Source organism: Erinaceus europaeus, chromosome 4 (genome assembly GCF_950295315.1).
Source record: "Erinaceus europaeus chromosome 4, mEriEur2.1, whole genome shotgun sequence".
NCBI lineage: Eukaryota > Metazoa > Chordata > Mammalia > Eulipotyphla > Erinaceidae > Erinaceus > Erinaceus europaeus.
The window spans coordinates 58,824,132-58,840,261 of NC_080165.1; the positions used below are offsets into that span (position 1 = coordinate 58,824,132).

The 16,130-nt window shown below is 42.1% G+C and overlaps 1 long non-coding RNA gene across 1 annotated transcript; it reads left to right on the plus strand.

Moving 5' to 3' along the window:
• The first annotated feature begins 2,674 nt into the window (after positions 1 to 2,674).
• LOC132538078 (uncharacterized) lies at positions 2,675 to 16,129 on the plus strand. The gene is made up of 3 exons (XR_009549489.1): positions 2,675 to 2,752; positions 11,722 to 11,776; positions 16,104 to 16,129. It is a non-coding gene; the product is annotated as an uncharacterized LOC132538078 (long non-coding RNA).
• The last annotated feature ends 1 nt before the right edge of the window (position 16,130 follows it).

A 16,130-nucleotide genomic window follows, 5' to 3' on the forward strand; every position in this document is an offset into this window, starting at 1 on the left:
CTGAGTGTTTGCCTGCCTTTGTTGGGACCATAAGGAAATCAGGTACTGTCTATTGAAATAGGAGTGGGGTTTAAGGTGGCCCAGGTATGATCTGGTGTATCTCAGACCTCTCTCAGTTCCAACCATTTTTGATATTAGAAACCAAATCAGATGGGGCTAGGGCAATGGTTTTTGTTTGTTTATATATTTCCAGGGCACTTTGGGGTCTCTATTTTGGAAAAAGCTAGTAAGTCTATTTTAGGTATATTCCAAGGAGCCCATGACTACAAGTTTTTGCCTGAGTCTGACATCTAATATAAGGGTGGACTCAAGTTATTGTCTGGGGAGACGGTGTCATAGTTGGAAAAAGGACTAGAAAGCTGGATCAGGGAAGAGAGTAGCTCCCAAATATGGGTAAAGTATATAAACATTGTTAACTGTAAGCCCCATCAATTTGATCTGGGGCCCATATTCAGCACAGGAGCCTATGTAACCTCTGTATCCGTCTGAGCTGACATTCTGTGTTCATGGCTAGGAACACTCCAGGCTGCACTAATTTCAGGACCCATCTTCCTCAGGTGGTAGGTAGAGTATGTTACCCAACCTTGCTTTGGAGAATGGAATGTTCCCACCACTGTTGATCCACATTGAGGGCAAGGTCCTATAGGGGCCCACAAAGGGGCCCATTATGTTTTCCTGATGGAGATGACCAGTGACAGTGGCGAGAGGGATTTGTTAGAGGTCTGGGTACATGATGTTTGTATGGGAATCCAGGACTCCCTGACTAGGGCCCCAAGTGATGGGGTGGCCTGGTAGTGACTAAAGAGTCATCAGTAAAGTAAGCCAGTCTCTTGCCCTTATCCAGCTTTTGTAGTCCTTAGTTTGTCTGACAAGGTTAGCTTCGGGGTGACTGAGGGACATGTAATAGGAAGTAGGTGAGGAGGGTATTTACATCTAAGTAGAAACTATTAGGTACTTTAATGTGTCTTTTTAGGTCTTTCTACTTGCTTGCTTCATTTTTTGACTCACTGCAAACTATTGTGCACTTTTGCTTTAAGGTATATATTTTCCCCTAACTTATGGATACATGTGCACATGCCCTATCTCCTGGGCCCTGGTCTATATCTAGGTTTTGACGTTAAGAAGTGTACCACCTGAAATGGAATTAAGGAGTCCTATGAGCTAGGAAAGGTCTCACCAGAGTAATGAAGGTGAAGGGTTGCCATTCCATGCCTGACACCTCTGGACAAAGTCTAAAGTGAAACATGCCAGGTGGTACTCATTGCATTGACTCTTTTACCTTTTATCCCTTCATGTTTCAGTCCACTGTGCTCAATGCACAGGGGAAACTGCACCCATCCAGACAGACTTCACTCTTGGTATTCTTGAACCCTTCTGCTCCTTCTCTGGGTGGGATATGGGAACTGGAACAGTAACTCATCCATCTGGGAAGGCCCAGTACTAACTTGGAGCTCAGCCTTGCTGGTCCTGTAGTTACTACTGGAAAGTCCCTCCAGTTTCCATGGAAATCTCACCGAGGCTGAACTGTATTACTCATTGACTGAAGTCAAACACTGGTGGCCCCCCATCTGTATTTCTTTTTCTTTTTTTATATTTATTTATTTTCCCTTTTGTTGCCCTTGTTGTTTTTTATTGTTGTTGTTATTGATGTCATCATTGTTAGATAGGACAGAGAGAAATAGAGATGGGGGGGGAAGACAGAGAGGGGGAGAGAAAGACAGACACCTGCAGACCTGCTTCACCACCTGTGAAGCGACTCCCCTGCAGGTGGGGAGCCGGGGGCTTAAACTGCCCAACTCTCTCTCTTTTTTCTTTCTTTCCTTCTTTTTCTTTTTTTGCCAAAGCACTGCTCAGCTTTGGCTTATGGTGGTAGGGGGATTGAATCTGGGACCTCAAAGTTTCAGGTATGAGAGTCTGTTTGCGTAAGCATTATGCCATCTCCTCCTCCCATTTGTTCCCTTCTGAGCTGACAGGACACTGTGGAGGATCTTCCAGGTCTTAACTCTCGGGAAGATTCCCAAGAAAGCTGGAAGAAGCATTTGCCTACTCACCAGACTGCAAAAAATCTTCCCAGATGATGTTTAAAAGAAGTTAAAAAAAGAAAAGAAGGAAGAAAGAAACTAACAAAAAAAGAAGTAGAACAAAATAAACTCATCAGACTCTGTAAATTCCACAGTCCCAGGCTGCTTTGCATTTTCCCAACAGGTAGGAGCAATTGTCCAGAGGATTGAGGGCCAGAGACTTCCTGGCCCTCCTCTCACTCACTCAGCTCATAGCACTTTTATTCTTACAGCAGTGAACAATCTTCTTTCTTTCAGGCCAGGGTTAGGGGTCTGATGATCTTTAGTTCTTGTAAACTCTGTTCCCGGAATCCTTGGGAGTGAGCCAGACCGCACAGCCCCACCTCCTCCCTGTCCCTTCATGCTGGGTTACATAAACTAGGAACTGGATGGTTTTAATTTTTATAGCACTAGCTTGGTGACCAAGTTGTTGTGGAAATAATGACAAAAAGATGACTCTATACTGTGAGTCCAGTGGTCCAAAGCAGGATGAAGAAGAAAAAGCAGGTGATGGGCAGAATAAAAGGACTGGAAGCAGGATGGGGTGGGGTGGAGACAGTGTTTGATAATTTTTTTAAAAATTTAATTTGCTCTCCTCTCCTTTCCCGGATCAACTAGGAATACCAAAGGAGATCACACGGGACCGAAACAAGACAGGACTAGAATGACCACAGGAACCCAGTAAATCACCGGTGAGTACAAACACGTGTGGCTGGTGACAGAGAGGAGAGAGGGGCCTAAGGAGAGATTAAGTGACTGCTAACAGTTCAGCATTTTATCAGTTGAGACACCACCTCCAGTCTGTTCCACCAACAAGGGGACAGCTTAAGGGAGGAGAGGACTCCCCAGAGACTCACCAAGTGCACCTCTGAGTCTCCATTGCTACTACCCTCAGAATCTGGAGCAGCGACAGGAAGGGACACCAGGGGACAGAGATCTAACTAGGAAACCCAGAAGACCTATACCTCGGTGGCATAGCTGAGGGGCTGTGAGAGTCTCTTTGCATAACCACAGGATTATCTCTGTCACACCCTGCTTTATCTCTTGGTCAGGAGTCAGTGATTAAGCTAAGAAGCCTATTGATAGTTGAAAAGCCCTCAGGCTCCCATAGCCTACAGGGAAGGAAAAAAAAAAAGAAACAGGCTTTTAAACCACTGAGCTCCAACTCAGGGATTGAAACAACTGTTAACTTCCACCACGGTAAACCCTTTAATTAACTTACTTAGACACAAGTCAATCCAGGCAATAGTGATCAATAATTTGAAAAGTACTCATAAAGGGAACTCATAACATAATATATAAAATGGTTAAAACAACAAGAAAAAATATTGGAGAATCGAACCAGGACAAGAGTCCAGCTAAAAGTCCTCCAGAGGGCGAAGCACAAAACAACTCTATAAGAATGGCGTTAAAATATCTTCAATCTTTCATATCAATAAATGTCAATGGCCTGAATTCACCTATTAAAAGACACAGAGTAGGAAGATGGATCAGAAAACACAACCCAACAATATGCTGTCTACAGGAAAACCACCTAAGTCAACAAGACAAACACAGACTTAAAGTGAAAGGATGGAAAACTATCATACAAGCCAATGGCCCACAAAAAAGGGCAGGAGCAGCTATTCTCATATCTGACATGATAGACTTTAAAATAGATAAGATTAAAAAACATGGGAATGGACACTACTTAATGCTCAGAGGATCAGTCAATCAAGAGGACTTAACAATTATTAACATCTATGCACCCAATGAGAAGCCATCTAAATACATCAAACGTCTACTGAAAGAGCTACAACAATATATTAACAGTAACACAATCATAGTAGGGGACTTTAACACCCCACTCTCTCAACTTGACAGATCATCCAGGAAGAAAATCAATAAAGACATAAGGGAGCCAAATGAAGAGATAGATAAACTAGAACTATTGGACATTTTCAGAGTCATTCATCCCAAGAAACTGGAATACACATTTTATTCAAATCCACATGGGTAATTCTCAAGGATAGACCATATGTTAGGCCACAAAGACAGCATAAGCAAAGTCAAGAGCATTGAAATCATCCCAAGCATCTTCTCAGACCACAGTGGAATGAAACTAACACTTAACAATCAACAAAAGATTAGTAACAGTGCCAAAATGTGGAAGCTCAACAGTACACTTCTTAACAACTTCTGGGTCAAAGAGGAAATCAAGGAAGATATCAAAATGTTTGGAGAGTTCAATGAAAATGAAGACACAAGCTATCAAAATATTTGGGACACAGCTAAAGCAGTCCTAAGAGGGAAGTTCATAGCTATGCAAGCACACATTAGGAAACAAGAAAAATCACAAATAAACAGCCTGATTGCACATCTTAAAGACCTAGAAGAAGAACAACAAAGGAACCCTAAAGCAACCAGAAGGACAGAAATCACTAAAGTTAGGGCAGAAATAAATAACATTGAGAATAGGAAAACCATACAAAAGATCAACGAAAGTAAATGTTAGTTCTTCAAAAGAGTAAACAAAATTGACAAACCTTTAGCCAGACTCACAAAACAAAAAAGGGAGAAGACCCAAATCGGATAGTAAATGAAAGAGCAGATATCACAACAGACACCACAGAAATTCAACATATCATGCGAGGCTTCTATGAACAACTATATGCCACCAAGCTAGAGAACCTGGAAGAAATGGACGGTTTCCTAGATACCTACCAACTTCCAAAACTAAGTAAAGAGGAAGTAGATAACATGAACAGGCCCATCACAGCTAATGAAATTGAAACAGTTATCAAAAATCTCCCCAAAAATAAAAGTCCTGGACCAGATGGTTTTACAAATGAATTCTACAAAACCTTCAAAGAAGAACTAATACCACTACTTTTAAAAGTCTTCCAGAAGATTGAAGACACTGGAATACTCCCTGCCAGCTTCTATGAAGCTAACATCACTCTGATACCAAAAGCAGACAGGGACACAACCAAAAAAGAAAACTACAGACCAATATCTCTGATGAACATAGATGCGAAAATATTGAACAAAATTCTAGCCAACCGGATACAGCAGTATATTAAAAAAGACTGTTCATCATGGCCAAGTTTCTCCCAGGGTTTATCCCAGGCATGCAAGGTTGGTTTAATATACGTAAATCAATCAATGTGATCCACCACATCAACAAAAGCAAGACCAAAAACCACATGGTCATATCAATAGATGCAGAGAAAGCCTTTGACAAAATACAACATCCCTTTATGATCAAAACACTACAAAAAATGGGAATAGATGGAAAATTCCTGAAGATAGTGGAGTCTATATATAGCAAACCTACAGCCAACATCATACTCAATGGTGAAAAACTGGAAGCATTTCCCCTCAGATCAGGTACTAGACAGGGCTGCCCACTATCACCATTACTATTCAACATAGTGTTGGAAGTTCTTGCCATAGCAATGAGGCAGGAGCAAGGAATTCAAGGGATACAGATTGGAAGAGAAGAAGTCAAACTCTCCTTATTTGCAGATGACATGATAGTATACATGGAAAAACCTAAGGAATCCAGCAAGAAGCTTTTGGAAATCATCAGGAAATACAGTAAGGTGTCAGGCTACAAAATTAACATTCAAAAGTCAGTGGCATTCCTCTATGCAAACACTAAGTTAGAAGAAATTGAAATCCAGAAATCAATTCCTTTTACTATAGCAACAAAAACAATAAAATATCTAGGAGTAAACCTAACTAAAGAAGTGAAAGACTTGTTTATTGAAAATTATGAGTCACTACTCAAAGAAATTGAAAAAGACACAAAGAAGTGGAAAGATATTCCATGTTCATGGGTTGGAAGAATTAACATAATCAAAATGAATATATTATCCAGAGCCATCTACAAATTTAATGCTATCCCCATCAAGATCTCAAGCACATTTTTTAGGAGAATAGAAAAAATGCTACAAATGTTTATCTGGAACCAGAAAAGACCTAGAATTGCCAAAACAATCTTGAGAAAAAAGAACAGAACTGGAGGCATCACACTCCCAGATCTCAAACTGTATTATAGGGCCATTGTCATCAAAACTGCTTGGTACTGGAACATGAATAGATACACTGACCAGTGGAACAGAATTGAGAGCCCAGAAATGAGGCCCCACACCTATGACAAAGGGGCCCAGACTATTACATGGGGAAAGCAGAGTCTCTTCAACAAATGGTGTTGGAAACAATGGGTTAAAACATGCAGAAGAATGAAACTGAATCACTGTATTTCACCCAGTACAAAAGTAAATTCCAAGTGGATCAAGGAATTGGATGTTATACCACAAACTATCAAATACTTAGAGGAAAATATTGGCAGAACTCTTTTCTGCATAAATTTTAAAGACATTTTCAATGAAACGAATCCAGTTACAAGGAAGACTAAGGCAAGTATAAACCTATGGGACTACATCAAATTAAAAAGCTTCTTCACAGCAAAAGAAACCACTACCCAAATCAAGAGACTCCTCACAGAATGGGAGATCTTTACATGTCATACATCAGATAAGAGTTTAATAAACAACATATATAAAGAGCTTGCCAGACTCAATAACAAGACAACAAATAACCCCATCCAAAAATGGGGGGAGGACTTGGACAGAATATTCACCACAGAAGAGATCCAAAAGGCTGAGAAACACATGAAAAAATGCTCCAAGTCTCTGATTGTCAGAGAAATGCAAATCAAGACAACAATGAGATATCACTTCACTCCTGTGAGAATATCATACATCAGAAAAGGTAACAGCAGCAAAATGCTGGAGAGGGTGTGGGGTCAAAGGAACCCTCCTGCACTGCTGGTGGGAATGTGAATTGGTCCAACCTCTGTGGAGAACAGTCTGGAGAACTCTCAGAAGGCTAGAAATGGACCTACCCTATGACCCTGCAATTCCCCTCCTGGGGATATATCCTAAGGAACCCAACACATCCATCCAAAAAGATCTGTGTACACATATGTTCTTGGCAGCACAATTTGTAATAGCCAAAACCTGGAAGCAACCCAGGTGTCCAACAACAGACGAGTGGCTGAGCAAGTTGTGGTCTATATACACAATGGAATACTACTCAGCTGTAAAAAATGGTGACTTCACCATTTTCAGCCGATCTTGGATGGACCTTGAAAAAATCATGTTGAGTGAAATAAGTCAGAAACAGAAGGATGAATATGGGATGATCTCACTCTCGGGCAGAAGCTGAAAAATAAGATCAGAAAAGAAAACACAAGTAGAACCCAAAATGGAATTGGCATATTGCACCCAAGTAAAAGACTCTGGGGTGGGTGGGTGGGGAGATTACAGGTCCATGAAGGATGATAAATGACATAGTGGGGGTTGTATTGTTAAATGGGAAACTGGGGAATGTTATGCATGTACAAACTATTGTATTTACTGTTGAATGTAAAACATTAATTCCCCAATAAAGAAATAAATTTAAAAAAAAGAAAAAAATGTAATTAATTTTCCCTTTTGTTGCCCTTGTTGTCTTTTTATTGTTGTTCTAGTTATTATTGTTGTTATTGATGTCGTCGTTGTTGGATAGGACAGAGAGAAATGGAGAGAGGAAGGGAAGACAGAGAGGGAGAGAGAAAGACACAGACCTGCTTCACCGCCTGTGAAGCCACTCCCCTGCAGGTGGGAACTGGGGGCTCAAACCGAGATTCTTCCGCTGATCCTTTCGCTTTGCACCATGTGTGTTTAACCCGCTGCGCTACCGCCCGACTCCTGATAAATTTTTTTTTTTAAAGTCATACTTGTTGGGGAGGAGCAGCTTTGCCTGGCTCAGGGGAAGCAAGCCACTCTGGAGTTCTTGTCAGTCCCCTCCTCGCCACCACCAACCCACCAAACCCCATTTGCTTTTTTTGCAGACATCTCTAAAGGTTGTGGGGCAAACCAAATATATACATTGTGACTTGTGCAGTTTCATTACTCCAGGCAGGCTTTTCCAGATAGATATAGAGACGGGGGAGGAAACACAGCACAGCACAGAGGCTTTCTTTAGTATGGTGGGGGCCAGGCTTGAAGCTCGGGGGTTCATATTGCAGAGTGCACTAGCCAACTGAGCTATTTTGCCATCCCAGCATATTCTTTTTTTAAATATTTATTTAATTTATTTATTCCCTTTTGTTGCCCTTGTTGTTTTATTGTTGTAGTTATTATTGTTGTTGGATAGAACAGAGAGAAATGGAGAGAGGAGAGGAAGACAGAGAGGAGGAGAGAAAGCTAGACACCTGCAGACCTGCTTCACCGCTTGTGAAGCGACTCCCCTGCAGGTGGGGAGCCGGGGTTCGAACCGGGATCCTTATGCCAGTCCTTGTGCTTTGCGCCACCTGCGCTTAACCCGCTGCAGGTGACTCCCCCCAGCATATTCTTATTCTTTTTTTTATATTTTATTTTATTTATGTATTCCCTTTTGTTGCCTTTGTTGTTTTATTCTTTTTTTTTAATAGCAGTTGTGCTCTTTTTATTTATTTTATTTCTTTATTATTGGCTACAGACAGAAAAATTGAGAGGGGAGGAGAAGATGTTGAGAGGGAAAGACGGAGAGATACCTGTAGCCCTGTCTCACCACTCATGAAGCTTTCTCCTTGTAGGTGGGACCAGGGGCTCGAACTTGGGTCACTGTGCACTGTGATGTGTGCACTTAACTATCTACGTCACCGTCTGGCCCCTCATATTCTTACTCTTACAGGGATTAAAAGCCTGTTGGGTTGTGTTTTGATCTCAATAAGACAATCTGCTGAAGCTGCCACAGTGAGGAAGTCCTCACCGGAGGGTAAACATAATAAGGCTAGTGCTTTGGACCAACTGTTAGAAAAGCTGGCTTTCTACTCCCTCTCTCCATACTGTCATCTCTTGCAGTGAAACAAATCTCCCTGCAGATGTGGAAAGACCCAACACCAGGCTGACTAGCTAAGTTATTATGGACAAAGTAACTGAAAAACTCAGATGGATATGAGTCAGCTGGAAGTTCTGTCACAGTGGATAGAACTCTGGACTCTCACATATGAGGTCTCTCATTCTATCCCTAGCATCGAATGTGCCAGAGTGATGCTCTGGTTTTCTTTCTTTTTCTCCTCTATCTTTTTCTTTCATGAATGGACAAATAAATACATAAATAAATCTTTACAATTATTATGAAAACTGAAATGGTTTCTGGCCAGCGATGGTGTTTGAGCAAAGGGTCAGGGCGAATAAGTCAATAGGCAGCAAAATGACAAGAAGGTTGGGGACAGGCAGTACCACACTGGGTTAAGTGCACATAAATATCATCATGCATGAGGACCCAGGTTCGAGCACCTGCTCCCTACCTGGAGGGGGTCTACTTCATGAGCGGTGAAGCAGGTCTGCAAAGTTTCTATCTTTTTCTCTGTCTATCTCTGCATCCTCTTTCAAGTTCTATCTAATTTTAAAAAAATTAGAAAGGAAAAAACGGCTGCTGGGAGCAGTGGATTTATAGTGCTGGCATTGAGCCCCAGCAATAATCCTGGTGGCAATTAAAAAAAAAATTATGGGGGCCATGACGTAGCGCAATGGCTTAAGTGCATATGGTGTAAAGTGCAAGGACTGGTGTAAGGATCCCAGTTCGAACCCCTGACTCCCCACCTGCAGAGGTGTCGCTTCATGGACGGTGAGGCAGGTCTGCAGATGTCTTTCTCTCCTCTCTCTGTCTCCTCTCCTCTCTCGATTTCTCTCTGTCCTATGCAATGACAACAACAACAATAACAACAACAACAAGGGCAACAAAATGGGAAAAATGGTCTCTAGGAGCAGTGGATTCATAGTGTAGGCACTGAGCCCCAGAAAAAAACAACCTGGAGGCAAAAAAAAAAATTACAAGAATGTTGAAGTTGATTAGAATAGCCCTGTCAAGAAATAGTCACTAAGGGAGATGATATCATGGGCAGCTGGTGGAGAAACAACTGCCAAAGGTAAGAGAAGCTCACCACTTCAGTGGGGTCTTTTTGAATTAGAAATTTCATTAGCTTCGGGGATTACGTTCCTTTAGAGTTATTTAAGCCTTTTCCTTGTTTTTTTGTTTTGTTTTGTTTTGTTTTGTTTTGTTTTGCCTCCAGGGCTATTGCTGGGGCTCAGTGCCTGTACCACGAATTCACTGCTCCTGGAGGCCACTTTTTCCCTCTTGTTACCCTGGTTGTTTTTATTGTTGTGGTTATCATCATCGTTGCTATTGATGTCGTTGTTTTTGGACAGGACAGAGAGAAATGGAGAGAGGAGGGGAAGACAGAGAGGAGGAGAGAAAGATAGACACCTGCAGACCTGCTTCACCGCCTGTGAAGCAACTCCCCTACAGGTGGGGTTTGAACCGGGATCCTTGCGCCGGTCCTTGCGCTTTGCGTCATAGTGTGCTTAACCCGCGGTGCTACCACCCAGCTCCCTTTTTCCTTGTTTTATCTTACTCAATTACTAGACGTAGAGACAGAAGCTTTTTAAAAAAGTATTTATTTATTTATTTATGAGAAACATAGAAGGAGAGAGAAAGAGCCAGACATCACTCTGGTACATGTGCTGCTGGGGACTGAACTGAGGGCCTCATGCTTGAGAGTCCAATGCTTTGTTCACTGTACCACCTCCCGGACCACAGAAGTTTTCTTTTTTTAAAATTTTTTAAATTAATTAATTTATTCCCTTTTGTTGCCCTTATTGTTTTATTGTAGTAGTTATTGTTGTTGTTGTTATTGATGTCATCATTGTTGGATAGGACAGAGAGAAATGGAAAGAGGAAGGGAAGACAGAGAGGGGGAGAGAAAGATAGACACCTGCAGATCTGCTTCACCGCTTGTGAAGCGACTCCCTTACAGGCAGGGAGCCGGGGCTCGAACTGGGATCCTTACGCAGGTCTTTGCACTTTGCGCCACCTGCGCTTAACCTGCTGCGATACCGCCCGACTCCCGAGACAAAAGTTTTCTCTCTCAAGATTCTTTGTGAGGGCACTTTGCCATCCGGGTCCAAGACAGAAGACTTCTCGATGTAAACTCTTCATTACAGTAGATTGCAGCTCTAGCTTTGTCCTGAGCAGCTCAGAGTCTCATGGCTAAGCTTCTTTCTGTTCTTTCTGGCTCAGATTTTTGAAATGCTTTACTTCATCAGTAGGCAAAAAGTCACATTTACAAATTTATGCCAACAAAAACTAAGAAAATGTTAAAACTATGTATTGAATGATTTTTTTTTTTTTTTTTTTTTTTTTTTGCCACAGGAAATATGTCAAGTAGGGGGACTTAGTGGAATGGTTAGCAATGAGAGTTCAATTTTTTTCCATTTTATTTTATTTATTTATTTATTTCCAACATTCAGTTTTTAAAAAGCAGTATAGCAGAGGCTGGGCAGTGGTGTACCCAGTAAAGCACTCAAAACTCCGGCCCCCACATACGGGGCAGGGGGGTGGGAGAAGGGACTTCACAACTGGTGGAGGAGGGCTGTAGGTGTCTCTCTGTCTCTCCCTCTCTATCTTCCCATCCCCTCTCAATTTTTCTCTATCTCTATAAAAAAAAAAAGAAGTATTACAGGGAGACAAAGATGAAATACACATAATTCCTGATCCTGTTCTGGCAGGGTTTAAGGGGATGATACCTTTATGGCATAAATTTATAAATACAGCTACTTTTTTTTTTTTTCTTTCTTCACCACAGCACTGCTCAGCTCTGGGATATGGTAGTCCTGGGAATTGAACTCTTGGTGCATCAGGTATGGAAATCTTTTTGCAGAACTACCATGCTATCTTCCTAGCCCAATATGTTTTTTTGTTTGTTTTGCCAAGCTAGCAAAATAAAGCAATTCAAAAAGTCAAACCAGTGAATAAAGTCTCAGCCCCTAGTCGTTGGCCTGTCTAAGATGATGGTAAGTGACAAGACCAGAATCCTTTCTGCAGCCACCTTAATGAAGAGTGTCACTGGAGAAGGTTCCTGCTTTTCTACGATCCATGTAATAAGTTACCCTCAAAGGAGAGCTCTGGATATAGACAAACTTCTGCCCTCACACATAGTAAGTAGATAAGATAAAACAGGAAAATGTTTAAGTAACTGTAAAAGAATATAATTTCCCAAACTGACCACATTTCTGTTTACACAAAAAAATCCTATTAAGAGGTAGACTTTTGCCTAACTGCAACCATTTCCCTTTGTTAACTTGCCCATTTTCTGCCTCACCTTTGGCTGTTGTTTCTTGCTTTTTTTAAAATGATATTTTACTTATTTATTAAGGAGAGGGAAAGGAGGAGAGAGAGAAAGAACCAGACTTCACTCTGGTACATGTGCTGCCAGGGGGTCGAACTTAGGACCTCTTGCTTGAGAGCCCAATGCTTTATCCACTGTGCTACCTCCTGGATTACATGGCTGTTGTTTCTTTACCAGCTGTCTGTCACCTCCACTTGGTGACTATTTCTTGACTTGTCTATTCTCACATACTTTAAACTGTTTTGTAATCTTTCTGCTTGTTGACTCTCCTGGGTCCTCTGCACACTGCTGACCAATTCTTCTCCTTCTCCTCTCATCCCCTCCCTCTTTTTCTTCTTCTTCTTCTTCTTTTTTTTTTTTTTTCCCCTCAGAGCACTATGCAGTTCTGGTTTATGGTTGTTTGTGGGATTGAACCTGGGACCTGGAAGCCTCAGGTCTGTTTGCGTTTATGATTAACTTCTGGTTAAGCATAATGTTAACCTTTATGCTGTCTCCCTGCCTCTGACCAAATTCTTCTTTAAGATGGAGCTCAACAATTCTTATATCTTCTGGGGACAGCAATTATCTAATCTTTCCTTTTAGTGCCATTAAGTTGAAGTTATTAAAAGTGAGTAAAATGTACACGTGACATCAGTCTTGTAAATCAAAGTGATGTTAAAAAAAAAAAAAGGTGGAGTTCAGAGCAGGGTATACTTGCTAAGTCCAAGTGGTTTCAAATTGGAGACTACATCTGCTGTTCTAAAACTTACTAACATATCGGAATTACTGAAGGAGTCACCCAAAGGGTATTGGCTCAACTGGTGTTGGCGGTGGCTTGGGTACAAGGCTAGTTGAAACTTCCCAGATGGTTCCAGCAAGCAGCTGTATTTGAAGACCATGGAGCACAGCCTTTCAGGATGACATGATGATCAGCAACATTATCAACTAGATGTAATTCATATAATTGACTCTCTCTCTCTCTCTTTTTTTTTTTTTTACCAGAGTATTGCTTAGCTTTGGTTTATGATAGTATTAGGGATTGAAACTCAGGCCTTGGAGCTACAGTATAAAGGTCTTTTACATAACCACTATGCTATTTCCATAATTTACTCACAAAGTGTATGACTCTGTGGGTTTTTGTGTAACTCCAAGATTGTGCTACCCTCAACACTATAAAGTTTGGGTAGTGGTGTGGTGGATAAAAGCATAGGACTCTTAAGCATGAAGGCCTAGTTTGGCCCTTGGTATTACATGTGCTAGATTAATGCTCTGGCTCTCTCTACCTCTCTCTTTCTCATTAATAAAATATTTCTTAAAAACTAAAAGGACTGGGGAGATAAGGTAGTGGTCATAGCAAAACATTTTTTTGTTGCCACTAGGGTTATAACTGGTGCTTGGTGACTGCACACTGAATCCACTGCTCCTGGCAGACATTTTCTTTCTCCCTCCCTCCCTCCCTCCCTCCCTCCCTCCCTCCCTCCCTCCCTCTCTTTCTTTCTTTCTTTCTTTCTTTCTTTCTTTCTTTCTTTCTTTTCCCCTTTCTATTTTATTTGATAGGATGGAGAGAAATTGGGGTGGGTGGAGAGGGAAAGAGACACACCTGCAGACCTGCTACACCACTTGTGAAGCTTTCCCCCTACAGGTGTGTGTGTGTGTGTGTGTCCCAGACCAGGGACTTCTTGCCCCTGAGGCCTTTATGTCCCCTCTCTCCCCTCTGACCAGTGTCGTATGCTTTACATTGGTTTGTCCTAGCCCTCCCCCGCCAAGAGAATTGGATCAGTCCTGTTAATTTCGCGGGCCTGCTTGGCCCCGCCCCAAGGAACCCCGAGAGAGGGTTCCTGAGTCCGAGAGTTCCAGAGTGAGGGAGTTCCTGAGTTCGAGAGGAAGAGAGAGAGGGCCAGAGAGTTCTAGAGTTGGAGAGTTCCTGAGTTCGAGAGTTTCAGGGTTTCGAGAGTAAGAGAGAGTGCCAGAGTTAGAGAGTTCCTGAGTTCCAGAGTTCGAGAGTAAGAGAGAGAGTGCTTGCACCGCTGCAAAGAGACAGCGGAGTTCTGTTTGGTGATTAGTTTGTCTTAGTTTATGAATCGTTGTTCCTGAATAAAGAAATACAGCTTCCCTGCCCAGCCGTGTGTCCGCGAGTCTCTGTTCACCACTGCGAAGCTACCCGCCCGGCAAGAGCCTACAAATTTTAACAACAGACCAGATTTCACCACCTCTCCCTGCCACCACAGGCTGACTTGTCCTCAGGGAACTGCACCTCTCTGTCCTTGTACCTGTCTCCCTGTTTCCCCCTTGCACAACTTTCTCTATTTTCAGCTCCTCCTGCCTTTCTCCTTGCCTGGTTTCCTGTATTGGGAGTCCCCATGCCTGTCCCTTTGAATGCTTGAAATCTCTAGAAGTTCAAGATGCAAAGCCCTCTATTGTTATTTTTGTTATGTCAGGGTTCACTGCTTTTGTTTGATAGAAAAAGATGCGCACAACTGTACTGTGAACCATTAATCTTCCAATAAAAGGGCAAGAAAAGAAAAAGTGGGGGGTCGGCGGTAATGCAGCTGGTTAAGTGCATGTGGCACAAAGTGCAAGGACTGGCATAAGGATCCCGGTTCAAGCCCCCGGCTCCCCACCTGCAGGGGAGTCTCTGTCTTCCCCTCCTCTCTCTGTCCTATCCAACAACAAACGACATTAACAACAACAATAATGACCACAACAAGGCTACAAAAACAAGGGCAACAAAAGGGGAAAAGAAATGGCCTCCAGGAGCAGTGGATTCATGATGCAGGCACTGAGCCCCAGCAATAACCCTGGAGGCAAAAAAAAAGTGGCAAGGGAGTGGAATTAGCATGGAGAGTTGAGGAAAGACACCACAACACTGAACTTCCTCCACTGCAATCAGGGTCGGGCCTTTTATGGGTAAAGAAAAAAAAATTGTGAGGGAAGATATCACGTAATGGTTATGCAAACAGATTGTCATGCCTGAGGCTCTGAAATTCCAGGTTCAATTCCCCACACCACCATAAGCCAGAGCTGATCAGTATGCTGGTTAAAAAAAAAAAAGAAAAATTCTGTGAGAGAGATACTAGAGCATCACTCTCGCACATGAGACACTGGGAGTTGAATGCAGGACTCTTGCCTTTCTTTCTTTCTTTCTTTCTTTCTTTCTTTCTTTCTTTCCTTTTCTTCCTTTTTTTCTTTCCTCAGAGCACTACTTAACTCTGGCTTATAATGGCACAGGGAATTGAACCTGGGACCTTGAACAGAGGTTCACATGCTCAGCGAATCACAGGGGGAACTACAGTGTATGCTTGGTGCCTTAGGCATGAAAGTTTTTTTTTTTAATTTAATTTTTTTAATTTTTTATTTTTTAACCAGAGCACTGTTTAGCTCTGGCCTATGGTGGTGCAGGGGATTGAACCTGTGACTTTGGAGCCTCAGGCATAACCATTATGCTATCTACCCTCTGAAAGTTTTTAAAAAAATTTATTAATTCCATTTTGTTGCCCTTGTTGTTTTATTGTTGTTGTTGTTATTACTGTCACCATTGTAGGATAGGACAGAAAGAAATGGAGAGAGGAGGGGAAGACAGAGAGGGGGAGAGAAAGACACTTGCAGACCTGCTTCACCGCTTTTGAAGCGACTCCCCTGCAGGTAGGGAGCCCAGGGCTCTAAGGGGATCCTTACACCAGTCCTTGCATTTTGCACCACATGCTCTTAACCCACTGTACTACCACCCAACTCCCATCATGAAAGTCTTTTTTCATAACCATAGTGGTATATCCTTTACCTTAAGTTTATATTTTGAAACCCACTGTGGTATTGTTACCTCCATGACCACACCCCTAACACTTTACTGTGCACTATTTCAGGAGCAGTTTCCTCCTCAGGCTCCCATC